The sequence below is a fragment of the Neltuma alba genome, unplaced genomic scaffold (assembly GCF_004799145.2).
Source record: "Neltuma alba isolate B1F8T4 unplaced genomic scaffold, ASM479914v2 tig00010280_pilon, whole genome shotgun sequence".
Lineage (NCBI taxonomy): Eukaryota > Viridiplantae > Streptophyta > Magnoliopsida > Fabales > Fabaceae > Neltuma > Neltuma alba.
In genome coordinates, this window is record NW_021635203.1 from 1,702,280 (window position 1) to 1,717,918 (window position 15,639).

Sequence of the window (15,639 nt, forward strand, 5' to 3'; positions counted from 1 at the left end):
ATCTCAAAAATTAGAAACAGAGTGTAATCAAGTAAGAGCCAAGTATGGAATAGGTTGATAACTTGGTCCTAATTGATGTTTCACGTAATGTGTTGATGTGTTTAGGGCCTTGGAACATCCAAGGGGATGTCTTGTTTATGTCAACCAAAGGCTCAAACACTTGGAAGGTTAGGGGAAGCAAACGGAAAGCAAGAGGGAAGCTATGTTACAAGGTAGTGAACTTACCTATTTTGTGTGCTTGATATGTATGCTTGCATGATGTTATTATGTTGCCATGATGTGACTAAGTTATGATGAAATGTTGCAAAGTTATGTTTGCAATTTTATGTTATGTTTTGCCTTGGCAATATGTTATGAAAGCATGAAATGCTTTAGCTTACTTTCCATGGCATTCCTATGATGATGTTGTGATAACATGTCGTGCATTTGCATTATGTCTTGCATGCTTATGGGTAGTGGTTGCTATTGAGATTCTCCCGAATCTCACCCTCTCTTAACAACCCCTAATAGGTATCAAGGGCATGGAGGAAAAGTCAAGGATGAGGAATGCAGGATTGATGGAAGAAGTCAAGAACATGTTATGGTCTTATAACATGTTAAGTTATAACATAGTTTATCAATTTATGTTTGATATGCCATGTATGTGGAATGATGATATTAAATGTTCATTATATGTAAAATGGTATGGGGTTATGTATGGAGATATTATGTGGATTTATAGCATGACAAGAGGTGGAGAATTAAATTGTTAATAAAGATTGAATTAAGTTGAAGGGATAGAATGTCCCTAAATAAGTCACGAATTGGTGCCAATGATGAGGCAGATCAAATGAATGAATTTAGCCATGAAATTTGGTGACTATATAGGACACATCCTAAGCTTTAAAACAAGTGGTAAATCACAAAAAATGGATGTGTATGCTAAGAAATATGGCTGTTCAAAGTCAGGACAGGATTTCTGGAAAGTACTGTTTCGATCACTTGAACAGTAATATTTAACGAATAAACTGTACTAATTGGCAAGGTTTGAGCCTTGAAAGTTATTTTTCCCTTGTAGAAGATTGAAAGAGCTTTAAGTGAAAATTGGAATCGCTCTGTTCTGATTTTTATAGAATTAGTTATGATTTTTCAAAGTTGGACCTGAAATCTGTAGTTTAAACAGTGAAAAGTAACCCGAGTAATTATGTTGAAAATTTTAATCCACGGGCTTGTACTTTGACCGGCTTGAACCATAACGCTTACAAATGCGTACTCTGAGGGGTTAAAGGTAGGATGTTTCAGGTAAGATGTCACAACTTACTTATATAATATCTTAGAACCCATTTAGAATCCTTTTTGACCACATTGGATGGTCTTGAGCTCAAAATCTCCTTTAGGACGTTACTTTTTCGAAATTACTGTTCACTGTGCAAATTTCAGATTACAGGTCCAAGTTTGAAAAAGCATAACTAATTCTACAAAAATCATATGGAGGTGTTCCAAAATTATACAGAAAGCTCTTTCAATGATCTTTAAGGGAAAAATATCCAATTGTACTTATTCTTGCCCAATTCATATAGTTTATTGGATAACGATTACTATTTATTTGGTAAAATCTGGACATTCCAGATTCTATGCCTAAACTTTGAAAATTCATATCTTCTTATGTACACATCCAATTGAGGTGATATACATCTCATTTTAAAGCTTGGGATGTGTAATATGAGTCTATCAAATCTTGTGACTTAACTCATTCATTTGATTAGTCAAACTGGAGCTACAAACTCACTGCTCTAGGACCTACGTTTTATCCCTTAACATCTCTTTACTTTAATTCTTTTTATTTCTTGGGCATACATAACATGGGCTTGCTCTTTCCCATTCATACTCATGCACTTTTATTCATGCCATAAACATTGTAATTAATTACATGGCATCATTGACATCCATAACAATAATTACATAACAAGAGAATTACATATTGAATGATAATAACATTCATTAACATCAACAATTCTCCACTTTCTTCTCCTTGCTTCTCATGCCATTATTGCCCATTGATGATTGACCTAAATGGTTGGTTAGGGAGGGGTGAGATTCGGGAGAATCTCAGTAGCAAACAATACCATATTAATCATGCTAGATGGATGCTAATGCACTAACGTAACTTGTTTATTCTCTTGTTAATTAGTGACATATTAGCATGCTCAAAGTTAACTTCTTGATGCATGGCCATGGACACATAATCTACTCATCATGGATAGGAATTACAGTAGCCAAAACATATCACAATAACATTCAATAACATGTACACGGTAACACACAAGCATACAACATCAAGCAATGACAATAGGTAAGTTCACTACCTTGCAAAAATACCAAAAATATAGTAGCTTAGGTTTATTTCCATCATATATAGTTTAGTTACAATTCAATTTAATCCCAAAAGCCCAAAACCCCATTTCATTGGATTGCATGGCATTTAGTCTGGCTTAGGTCATCAATAAAGGCTCCCAAAAGTGAACACGACCTGAGTTACATCATTATACTGCAATCCTTGCAATTTGTAAATTTCTTGCATTTGACCCTAAGGCATAACGACACGGTCGAATCACCTATTATTTCTTACCATGGCCAAATGGGTATACCCTAGGGTTCAAAGTTTCATTTTCAATTTTAATGCTTCTAAACACATATTCTTCGCATATTCCCAAACAATTTCACCTCCCAAACTCATGAGAAGCATCAAATTAACAAAAATCAAACCCTAGCTTAATGAACCCTAGTGGGTAAATTGAACTCCTTGGTTTCACAAGTTAGAATTCTTTCCAAAACAAAGTTTAAACACCATGATCCAAGTATTTTCTACCTTCTAATCCACAAACAAACTTTAAATCATCCATAGTTCAACATATACCAAATTGGACAGTATCAAATCCTAACTATTTCATGCTTCAAACTCCATCAAGACTACATTTTAAATCATCAAACTACTAGGTATCTTAATCTAGAAGAAAAATCTAAGCTTTTACCTTGATCTGACACTGGATTTAGCCTAAGATTAGCTCGACCTTCTTCTTCTCTTCTTTCTTCCTTGGTTCGCCAAAAATTCTCTCTTTCTTTTACTCTTTAGCTTGGCCAAAAATAACACATAGGAGGAGGGGTGGTCATATTTATAAAATAGCCAAAATTCACCTCTTAGTAACTCTTCCATTTGCCATAAGATTTAACCCATAACACATGGCATCATCTTCGTCCATTCTTCTTCATGATCCTGCCACATACACCCTCTTACGTGTCCCTTAAGTGAATGTAAGATGCCAACTCAGTAGACACCTAATCCACCATATGCAAGAATTACCCTTTTTATTCAATAATTCATTCTTCCAAGTGTACCCTTCAACAATTTGTATTATTCCAATTAGGTTCTTCTCCTCTCAAGTTGGCACCATATCCACTAGAAAAATAGGAAGAAATTTTGTCTCACTAAGCTTATACTCATTACGCTGTATAATCTCCCATTACCGGTTGAATTTTTCTTGGAGCCTGTTAAATCCACTACTTTCAAAACTTTATTTCTTTATGTCAATAACCTCATTTTAACGAGGAGTGATTCCCCTAATTTTCTCAAATTTTATTTCAACCTCTATCTCTTTAAATTGAATTTTTCTCAAAATCAACATTCTACCTATAAAAATTAAGCTTTAAATATTTTTAAAGCTATCCTCTACATATCTATAGACCAGAAATAATTTTAAAATTCATAATAATTCCATAAATAATTTGTCTAAATGTTTCAAGAATTATTGAGCCCCCTAAGTATTTTAAATAATTTAATTTGTCCAATTTTTCTTTAATTAGCTAAAATTCTAAGAAAATACTGAAAAATCCAAAATAAATTATTTTTATTCTGTTTTCATCTTTCAGGCCTCAAATACTATTCTACACCCTTTATTCTATTTTTTGTGGTTTTTTGGGAATTTTATGTGTACCTTCCTAATCTAATCAATATGACTGGGTATTTTGAAAATAATAGTCCGGTCCTTGATCTGATCTCAGTTTAAAGGTTGTTCCATCTATGTTCCTAGTACACTACCTGACCCTTGGTCAATATTAATTTCCTCATTTCCTTATTTGAAATTAACAGGGTATGACATATAGGACCCAGAAGGAGATTATATTAGGTCAGGATTCGAGGTTTAACTCAAACGTAGAAGGCAATGTAAAGGGCTTTTGGGACAAAGTTAAAATTTAGTACTCCTCCGGTCCTTATTATAAGACCCCATTTGACTTTTTATTTGGTCCTAATTATAAGACCCCAATCCATTTTATTACTTATATTTATGTATTTTTTTCTAAGATGATCCTTCTAATAATGATAGTTTTAGCCAATATACTTAATTAGCAAGGATATTTTAGGAATGACAACTCTTATTTATTATAAATAACCAACTTAATTTACTTCCTTAATCTCCTCAAATAAGTCAATTGGGTCTTATAATTAGGACCGGAGGAGTACTATCTATCATCCTTAGACTAATAGACAAATTGAGAGAAGCATCTAAACCCTTGAGGATAAGTTAAGAGCTTACACTATCGAGCTTCTAAGTAGTTGGGATTAACACCTCCTTTTTATAGAGTTTGCCTACAACAATAGTTACCATTCGAGCATTCAGATGGCACCTTATGAGGCATTGTAACATCTCAAGTTTCAAGCCCAGAAGTGTAAGAAATAGCCTGAAATGGGCAGGCTATGAGACCCATTTTTTTAGGAGTTCCAATAGTTCCCAGGAAGGACAAAAGGATTCCTAGCCACTAAATTACAAAGTAAGAGTTGTTTGGAACCGAGACACAAGGAAGATAGACACTCTAATGAAGTCTCGAGGGTCTAGTATGATAAATAAGGGTGAATATAAGCCAAAGGTCATACTAGAAACCTTAGAGGATGATTCTTAAGGCTAAACCCTAGCAAGGACCTAATTGTAATTTTGAAAAGTTTCGTGACAGAAAGGGTAATAATGGAAAGCATGCCCAAAATTCTAAAAAAAATCTTAGAAAATAGGAAATCAGGTATAAAGGCCTATTTGATGTTGAAAATGATGAAAATACCCCCAAAATGTATTTTAAGGAATTTTTAGTAAATTGGCTAATTGTGGGAATTCTGGCTAATTAAGAAAAAATTAGTTAGTATTGATTATTTAAAATATGAGAAGGCCTTAAATAATTAGACATAAATGGGAATTAATTATTTGAGAAATTATGTAAGATTATAAAATTATCCCTGACCCTTGAAAGAAAAGAGGTTGGCTTTAGAATAATTGAAAGCTGAATTCTATAAAGAGGGGGGTATCCCGAAAAAGTCAAAATAGACTGCTTACAAGTCAAAGTTTGACTTGAAAAAAATTTAAAAAATTTCTCGTGATAAAAAGAAGTTAGTAGTGCCCAAAGACAGATTTTAAGAGTCATGGACCGATATGAAGAATTTGGTCAAATTTACTCTAAAATAAATATTATTAAATGTTTAATGGGAAATAAAGGGGAAATGTTTATTTCTCCATGTGTATACATATATAATGCCATGTAAAGTTAATTATGATGAGAAAAGAGTGGTAGAACATATACAAGTGATATCAGGTAAGTCAAGACCTGAAAAAGTACCCGATACTATGTAGAATTGTGAAATAGGTAGAGGAATAGCCAACAGTATAATTATGCATGAATTTTTCTTTATTTTCCTCCCTATTTTGATGATAATTTGATAAGGGGACAATGTTCTACCTTACTACTAGAATGACTTAAAGTTCAGTCAGAACTATTTTAGACTATGTTGGACGGTCTTGAGCTCAAAAATCTCTATTAGGATGTTACTTTTCGGATTTACTGTTCACTGCACATTTTTTAGATTTCAGGTCTAATTTTGAAAAATCATAACTAATTCTAGAAAAATTGTTTGGATGTGTTCCAAAATTCTACGGAAAGATCTTTCAATGCTCTTTAAGGAAAAAATCCAATTGGACTTATTCTTGCCCAATTCATACAGTTTATTGGATAAAGATTACTGTTCATTTGGTAAAATTTGGAACTTCCAGATTCTATGCCTCAAATTTGAAAATTTGTATCTCCTTGTGTACACATCCAATTAAGGTGATATACTTCTCATTTTAAAACTTAAGATGTGTACTATAAGTTTGCCAAATTTGGTGGCTTAACTCGTTCACTTGGTAGGCCAAATTTAAGCTCAAAACTAACTGCTCCAAGACCTATGTTTTATCCTTTCACCTTTGTTTGCTTTAATTCTTTTTATTTCTTTGGCATACATAACTTGGGTTTATTCTTTCCTATTCATACTCATGTATTTTTATACATGTCATAAGCATTCTATGCACAAAAATTGCATCAAGGCATCCATAAACATAATTTATAACATAGGAGAATTATACATTAAACATTAATCTCATTTATTAACATCAATAATTCTCTGCTTTCTTCTCCTTACTTCTCATGCCATTATTGCCTATCATTGATTGACCTAAATGGTTGGTTAGGGAGGGGGTGAGATTTGGGAGAATCTCAGTAGCAAACAATACCATATTAATCATGCTAGATGGATGCTAATGCATTACACGCAACTTGTTTATTCTCTTGTTAATTAGTGACATATTAGCATGCTCAAAGCTAACTTCTTAATGCATGGCGATAGACACATAATCTACTCATCATGAATAACAATTACAGTGGCTAAAACATGTCACAATAACATTCAAATAACATGTACACTACAACACATGAGCATATAATATCAAGCAATGACAATAGGTAAGTTCACTACTTTGGACTTCAAGCTTTCCTCTTACTTTTCCTTTGACTCCCTTGACTTTCCAACCATGTGGGCATTCAGTCAACATCACCAAACATCCTCTTGGATGTTCCAAGATCCTAAATATGGTCATATTGATCATACAATCTATTAGGACTAAGAGATTAAATAAAGTTCAAGACTAACCTTCTTAAACTTAACCCTTTTCTCTTAATTTTGGATTAATGTTCTACCTTTGTAAAAATTGTTTCCTTAGGCCAATCCTACACAATTTTGTCTAAGAAATCCAAATATGAGTTTAGATTAATGAAAATCCAAATGCTTTTCCAAAAATCAGTTTGGCCGAAGAGTACCCTTGGAATTTCTAAAATTTCACTTTTGATTCTAATGCTTTCAACTTCACTTTCTCAACTTGTTTCCACATAATTTTCCACTCTAAATCCATTGAAAGCCTTAGAATCATCAAAAAATCACCCTAAGGTACAGATTCAAACTTGGTCGAATTGATTCTCAAGCACCCAATCATGAAATCTTTAAAATGTTAACATAATTCCACTTGAAACAACCTCTAATCATTGTGTTTTAACTGGATATAACATCAAAATCATCCTCTCCTAAACTTATATAAATTAAGGCAACACCTCCCCTTAGGGGATTCTATATTTTTCAACTATCAAACTCAAGAATACAAAGCAAGAAACAAGAGGAAACAACTTACTAACGTTGAATCCAAGCTTAGATGATCAAAGGTTGTGTCTTCCTCTTGATTATGCTTCAAGAATCAATTTTACAAGAGTTTCCCCTCTTATTCTTGTCTTGGCCAAAAAGAGAGGGGAGAGAGGCTCTATTTATAGCCAAAACTTTGGCTTGAAAAGAATAAGGGTAATCTTGGAACTTCAAATGCACTTTTGCATCATCTTCTTGCATCATCCTTACATCATTCTTCTAAAAGGTGCCAAGTGTCACAAATTTGGTGGAGGAAAATGGAGATTAAATCCTAGCTATTGGATGAAAACATAATACTTAAGTTTCCTCCGCATTTATTGGCCCGCATTTCTCTGGCTTCTTTGACAACCTTCTAGAGCTTAGAAAATTCTCCTGCCTACTCCATAAATTCTCTTTTATTCTAGAGAATATCTATAAATTTTCTCAGGCCATAACACATCCTTTAATCCTTGCATTAAATTCATTTATTTAAATGCCCTTTCATCAGCATAAACTGCTTTTTAATTTATTAAAGCCATTCCACTAGCCTTTTGGTTGCGAGACTAATTTTATGAATTAGTACAACCTTTCAACTATTTAATCTCATTTTTGTATAAATTTTTAAGGTCTCTTGCTATTTTAAATAATTACCTCAAATGGTATACTTTCTTACTAGCCATAACTTCATAAATTCCATTTGAGCTGCCTTAGGGGTATTTTTGTCATTTCTCTTCACAAAAGAGTCTTGAAATATTATTTTTCATTTTTTGGAATTTTCTTGGAATTCTCAGTATACTCTTCCATTTTTACCCCTATTAGCCGTAACTTTCTGAATTTACAGTTTAGTCTTTACTTGGACTTGACTTCATACAACCATTTTTTTGTGGTTTCTATCTTAACCTTTAGCCTGTTTCTAGTCTTTTTTCTCTTCCTGGGTCCTTGAGACTTTACTGGAGCTTCTAGCTTTGATTATAGCGGCCTGGACAAACGCTAGAACTATGCATAACTGATCCACATGTTTCACAACTAGGCGTTGTAATGTCCATAGGAGCAGATAGGCGATGCACACTCATATTCTTCAATTCAGCAGTGATCAAAGACAATTGAGATGTCACTTGGCTTCCCAAAGAATCTACTTTTGATTCCAAAGCGTCCATTCTTCTACTGTGCACCAAAGCAGCTCCCATCTCATGTACTCCTCTAGTATCTCTCACACCATGTTGTTGATGATTCAGGGCCATCTTCTTTATCAAATCCCAAGCCTCCTCAATAGTGGAGTCTATCAAATATCCTCTCGATGCAGCATCCAACATACTCTTCTCTTGGTTCTTCAACCCATCATAGAAGTACTGCACCAGTTGTTTATCCGGAATTTGATGATGTGGGCATCTTGAAAGTAGGTCCTGGAATCTATTCCAGTAATCATAAAGGGATTCATCATAGTCTTGCTTGGCAGAATAAATCTCCTTCCTCATTGATGAAGTACAAGAAACCGGAAAGTATTTCTCCAAAAATGCCTTCCTTAAGTTCCCCCAACTGTGGTATGCATCAGCTACATGTCTTAGAAGGCTCATGTACCATTCCCTAGCTTTGCCTTCCAAGGATAGATGAAAAACCTTCCATAGCACTTGGTCCAATGATGCTCCCACAGGTTTCATACTCTGACAAATCATGGAAAGAGATTGCAGATGGAGGTATGGGTCTTCTCCTGTCAAGCCATAAAATTTAGGAAGAGAATTAATCAATAAACCTTTAATCTTAAAGTTACTTCAAAATTTGGACAAGCCGCAGTAAAAGGATCAAAATTTACATCAGAAGTTGTGGCTTCTCTAATTGTTCTTCTCCTAGGGTTTCCATTATTTTCTCCTACTCTCTCTTGTTCTCCATTCCCTCCATTGCCTCCATTCCTCACTTGGTTGGCATTGGGGTTAGGATGAGGTTGGTTTTGTGGTAATTTAGCCATTATCTCTTGGTCAGTAGGTTCACTCTCACTACTAGATAGGCTAGATTCCACAGAAATATTCTCTTGCTCAATCACCAACTCACTTATCCCCTCAATTCTTTTCTCTCCTCTTATCTCTCTGAGTCTTCTCTCAATCTCAGGGTTATAGGGCACAAGTTTTGTTTTCCATGGCATACAAGATAAAAGTCACAAGAGAAAGAGCAAACAAAATTGACTTGCAGCACACAAAGTCAACTAAAAGCATGCAATGTGATGAATGCAAGTGTATGGTTAAGTATGCAAGTGTATGGATGAGTATGAGTATATATGGGTGGGTATGAGTATGTATGCATAGATAAAGAAGCAAAGTGTAAGTTTTAAAACTTCCAGAACGGTTCGCTGCGGTGAAATAAGATGATGGCCGCGGTGAAAGTTAGCAGAGGGACCAGGTATCTGATTGCAGGGAGTTGGCCGCGGCGAAAACAGAGGTTGGTCGCGGTGAAAGTATCCCGAGAGAGATCCTTCGGTTTTTCAAAGAGTTGGCCGCGGTGAAAGAGCAGGTTGGCCACGGCGAAAGTATCCCGAGAGGATTCCCTCAGTAATTCAAATAGTTGGCCGCGGCGAAAGAGAATGTTGGCCGCGGCGAAATTTGACAGAATGCTTATCAGATACTGGACTCCACTGATGCAACGTGAGAGATGTTGAAAATCAAGAAAATCAGTATATTTGTTTGTATTTCTAAAAATTTTGATGCTATGCAAGATGAAAAGCTATACTATGAACAAATATGCAACTAAACTACCCTAAATGCTACCCAAAAAGATTAAAACTTCAATTGTCAATCAAATAGCACAAGCTAACCTGGAGAACCAATTTCTTGGCTCCTCGGCAACGGCGCCACTTGAAAGAGAGCCTTTCTTATCGTTCGCTTAGGGGTTCTTACTCAAAAATTTATCCAAGCTATGCAGTATAATTGCAAACTCGGGTCGTTTCTCTTTTGGGAGCCTTAGTTAGTTATCTAGGTTAGACTAAATGTTATGCAGAGTAATGAAAAAGGGGGGTTTTTGGGTTTTTAACATTTAATGAAATGTGCCAAAACTAAATGCAATTAAATCAAATCTAAGTTACTGTGTTTTTGGATTTTTCTAAGATAGTAGTAATGTAGTGGAAATTAATGATAGGTAATCTCTTGAAAATGACTTTGAAGCAATCATAGTTCAAAATAATTTTGGGAGTAAAAATCACCAAGTTTTCTAAAGGAAAAACCTTAAAGAACTCTTTAAGTCTAGGATCTTAATCAATGGCCACCCATCTCATAAGATCCTATTAAGCTCACTTAGTGTGTGTATTAAGATTAGTTAATGCACTTGGTTTAATGCAAGCCTAGATTAACTCAACAATCAAACAATACCATGTAAGAAAGAGAGTATCAAAAGAGTTGCATAAAAACATATATGTAACCACATATATTGAAGCTCAAATTCAACATTATCTAATCCAATACACAAGATAATCATCCAAAATTGATTACAACCATAATCAAAATAGTTCAGCCCCAATTTACAAATCCTAAGACCTAGAAATTCATAAATAAAGAACTAGAACTATGGATGAAGCTAACTCCCCTTTGAAGCTCTTGGAAATCATGCTTCTTCCACCATATTCAAGAGTTGAGAAGCTTAGCTCATCACAGCTCTTGAATCAGCTCCAACTAGAGATTGTTCTTCAGCCATGACAGTAGCAGATGGAAGAAATAGAAATGGAGGATTAGGGTTTCTGAGGGAGAGATGAGAGAAGAAGATGATAGAAACGTAGGTGGAGGCTGAATAATGAGAGTCTGACCTTATCATACCCAAAATAGGGTTTCTAACCCGAAAATTGCGTGCATGGGTCGGTTTCTGGGGACGGGTAGGTCAAAATTTCCAGAAATGGTCGAGTCTGAGATTTGCTGATACGAGAGGTTCGCCGCGGCGAAACATGGCAGAGAGCCTTGCTTCAACAGATGATTTTCACCGCGGTGAAATAAGATGTGTGCCGCGGCGAACTTAGGCAGAGGATCCTCTCCTGCTTCTTGTGCCTTGAGTTCTTCAATTCTGGCCCCAATCTTTAGTGTCCTACAATAAAAAAAAGCAACAAATTGAAGTATCAATTGTCCTAGAAATCAATTGAATACAATTAATTACCAATTATGACAATTTTATCCTCAAAAAGACACTAACTTTAAGTAAAGACTCTTAATCTAGATTAAGCACAATAATCATTAAAAAGGGCCAGAAAATACCACAAAATCATGGATAATGTAATGAAAAGATAATAATATCTTGAGCTCAATCACTAACCTAGAGAACCAATTTCTTGGCTCCTCGGCAACGGCGCCACTTGAAGAGAGCCTTTCGTCATTCGCTTTGGGGTTCTCACTCAAAAATAATTCCAAGCTATGCAGTATAATGCAAACTCAGGTCGTTTCACACTTGGGAGCCTAAATTAATAACCTAAGTTAGACTAAATGCCATGCAAAGTAATGAAAAGGGGTTTTTGGGTTTTTAACATTTAAATGAAATGTGCCTAAACTGAATGCAATGAAAACAAGCCTAAGATACTATGTTTTTGGAGTTTTTAAGATAATAATGATGTAATGGAAATAAAGGATATGAAATCTCTTGAAAATGGTTTTGATGCAATCATAGTTCACTTAAATATGGGAGTTTCACAAATCATTAGGTTTTTTTAATAAGAACCTCATTAACTCAATGAGTCCAAAGCTTTCATTAATGAACTCATTAATGAAAACTTTGTTTAGCTTCCCTAATGTGTAAATTTAGAATGATCATGCAATTGGCTTAATGTAACACACAATCAACTCAGTACCCAAACACAACCATGCAAGATAGGAGAGAATAATGAGAGTTATAATAAGCATATATGCAACTACATATATTTAAGCACAAAGTTCAACAACAATCAATCCAAATTACAAATGTTAATCAGTAACCACTGATTATAGAATTAATCAAAGTGTTTAACTAAGACTTTACAACTCCTAGACCTAGGAAATCATAAACACATAGCTAGAAACTAAAGATTAAAACTAAAACTCCCCTTTAAAGCTTGGAAACTCATGCTACTCCACCATCTTCAAGAGTTGGGAAAGCTTAGCTCATCATAGCCTTGGAATCAGCTCCAACCAGAGGTAAATCTTCAGCCATAATGGTAAGGAGATGAAGGAAATGAAAATGGATGAAGAAGAAGTGCAGGAAAATGGAAGGTGAAGGAGATGGAGATGGAGGATTAGGGTTCTGTGGGAAAGATGAGAAGAGATGATGATAGAAACGTAGGTGGTGGCTGAATAATAAGGGTCTGACCTCACCATACCCAAATAGGGTTTCTCACCCAAAAATGACATGTATGGGTCAGTTCCTAGAGGTGGGTAGGTCAGATTTTCTCGAAATGGTCGGGTCTGAAATTTGCTGATACAAGGGGTTCGCCGCGGCGAAACATGGCAGAGAGCTTTGCTTCTTGACGAACAATGTTCGCTGCGGCGAAAGCAGAAGTGTGCCGCGGCGAACTGAGGCAGAGGCTCCTCTCTTGCTTCTTGTGCCTTGAGTTCTTCAATTCTGGCCCTAGTCTCTAGTGTCCTACAATAAAAAGCAATAAATTGAAGTATCAATTGTCCTAAAAATCAATTGAATACAATTAATAACCAATTATGACAATTTTATCCTCAAAAAGACACTAACTTAAAGTAAGGACTCTTAATCTAAATTAAGCACAATTATCATTAAAAAGGGCCAGAAAATACCACAAAATCATTGTTGGAAATTGTGCCCTAGGGGCCAATCATATTGCTATGAACATTGTTAATTTATGAATTTATTAATTACGTTATCATATTATTTGCATGTTTACTGTGATGACTATCCTTGGATAACTCATGGTTTATCCTAAATGTCCCTGGTCGGTCATCTATGTGGGAGCAAAGATGAAATAAGACTAGTATGACTTTAAAGATATATAGAGATATAAATTAAAGTCATAGGCACATGTAAGAGTACAAGGTGTTGGACTGACCCGCTATGAGAGAGCTGCATGGGTTAAGTCATAAGCTTATCTCATATACAAACCATGTCACTGTGCCCTTTGACCTGAGATCATCATGGATTCATACATGAGAAACGCTTAGCTTTGACCTAGTCAAAAGTTACTTTTGACCGAGTGATCATAAAGACTATGTTCAGGCTTAGTGGTTTTTCATGCGGAGGAATGTGAATGGTCAAGATGGAATTTGTCCCTCACATTCGTAGAGAGACATTGCTGGGCCCCTCGATGAGTGAGTCTGAGAAATGTATGGCCATACTATAATGGAAAGGTAGTTCCGTTTCTATACTCAGACTACTCAGGGATCGAGAAAGTAACGGTCATGAATAGAAGGATGACGTTCTCCATGCCTCATCCATGACCAAAATGTCGTGTGACAAAAGGGACGTGATATGGTTGTATGAAAGGTTACATCGTTCAACGATCCTCATATGATTTGGGTAGTCGTGATGTCTTGCTAGAGACCGCTTACGTCTGGTGAGTCATTATAGTTAATGGCCCACTGCCAACTTCATATGGGCCTACAGGGTCGCACACAAAATAGCCCAACACGAGTTATGATGTCCAGATTCATTGAATCTAAGATATGTCCAGATTCAATGAATAATATAGGGTGGACGTGTATATATATATATAAATTCGTATATATATATTATATAAATATAAGAGATATTAATTGTTAGATTTAATTTATAAGGATAAATTAAATATATATAAATTAATTCCGTCATATCTTTATTAAATAAATAGGTGAATTAAATATGTGAGACGGATTTAATTTAAACCATATTTATTTAATTGTTCTCTTATCTAATTAGGCAATATTTGATATTGTATTAATTTCGGAATTAATTTAGAATTAATTTTGAAATTAAATATTATTCATTAAACCTATAGCATCCTATATATTTGATATGAGGAGCTAGGGTTTTAAGCGTGAGAGTACCAACAGATAAGAGACGGCCTAAGAGAGATAAGAGTGGATGGATTCTCTAAAAACCCTAGACGAACAAAAAGGGCGCTAGCAAGCCGTTTGTAACCGGAGAGCTATTCGTGTGGATACCGGTAGAGGAAGCCGACCGGAGTTGTCGACTTCGAACGACAAAGGAGGCGAGCAGAGGCATCCTAAACGGCAGAATCACCGAGCCACCAGGAAATCGAACACCGAAGGTAATACTTCTTACTACCTGACTTAAACGCGATCGGTAGATCCGGGCAAGGGATTGAAAGTTTTAAAATTTTTAAGTTGATGTCCGCTGCGCGTCGTCTTTCAATTCCCTTCAATCATGGACAATGTAACGAAAAGATAATAATAACTTGAGCTCAATCAGCATAAGTTAAAGGTTTTGGAACCTCGATTAGGATCCGAAAGGTGAAATTATTGTGAAAATAAATTATTATGGAATTTCCAATAAACGGAGGTTTTTTAGGAAATTATTGGTAAATCAGAGGAAAATAATTATTTTAATTAGTTAGAGGCCTCAATAATTTTGGAAAAAGTATAGAAAAATCATCTAAATATTTTTTTGAATTTATAAAATTGGTTTTATGACTTGAAAGTTTAGGAGGTAATTTCAGGGAATTTATTTTCCTGTAGTGACACTAATAAAGGCCTAATAAGAGAAAATTCAAAATAAACACCTAGAGGTAGCAAAAAAATTTGAAAATTTTTAGATCATATTCTTATATTAAAAAGTGAATTATCATGGAGAGAATGAATTTTTGGAGGTCTAAAAAAATTACAGAATGTTATTAGTGAATAGTAACTGATAAAGTGTCAGAATGGTTTGGGATTTTGATTTGGTTTCTGGGCCATGTTTTTAGGCCATCCTAAACCATTTATGGGACCCATATTAGGCCCAATTTAAGACCAATTTCATGTAGCTTTTGGATCCTACTATTTTTAATTAAACTAAAGTACAAAATTAAGGGATAATTGTTGGAAAACTCTAGTGATGGACACTTGGTTAAATCTGAAGCTATCTTACACTTGATAGCTACCAACTCACCTATTAAGGAGCATTTTAGGCATCCAAAATTCAGAGAAAAATGGCAGTTTATTTGTCTATAAATACCCCTCCCTAAAATACAAGAAAAATGT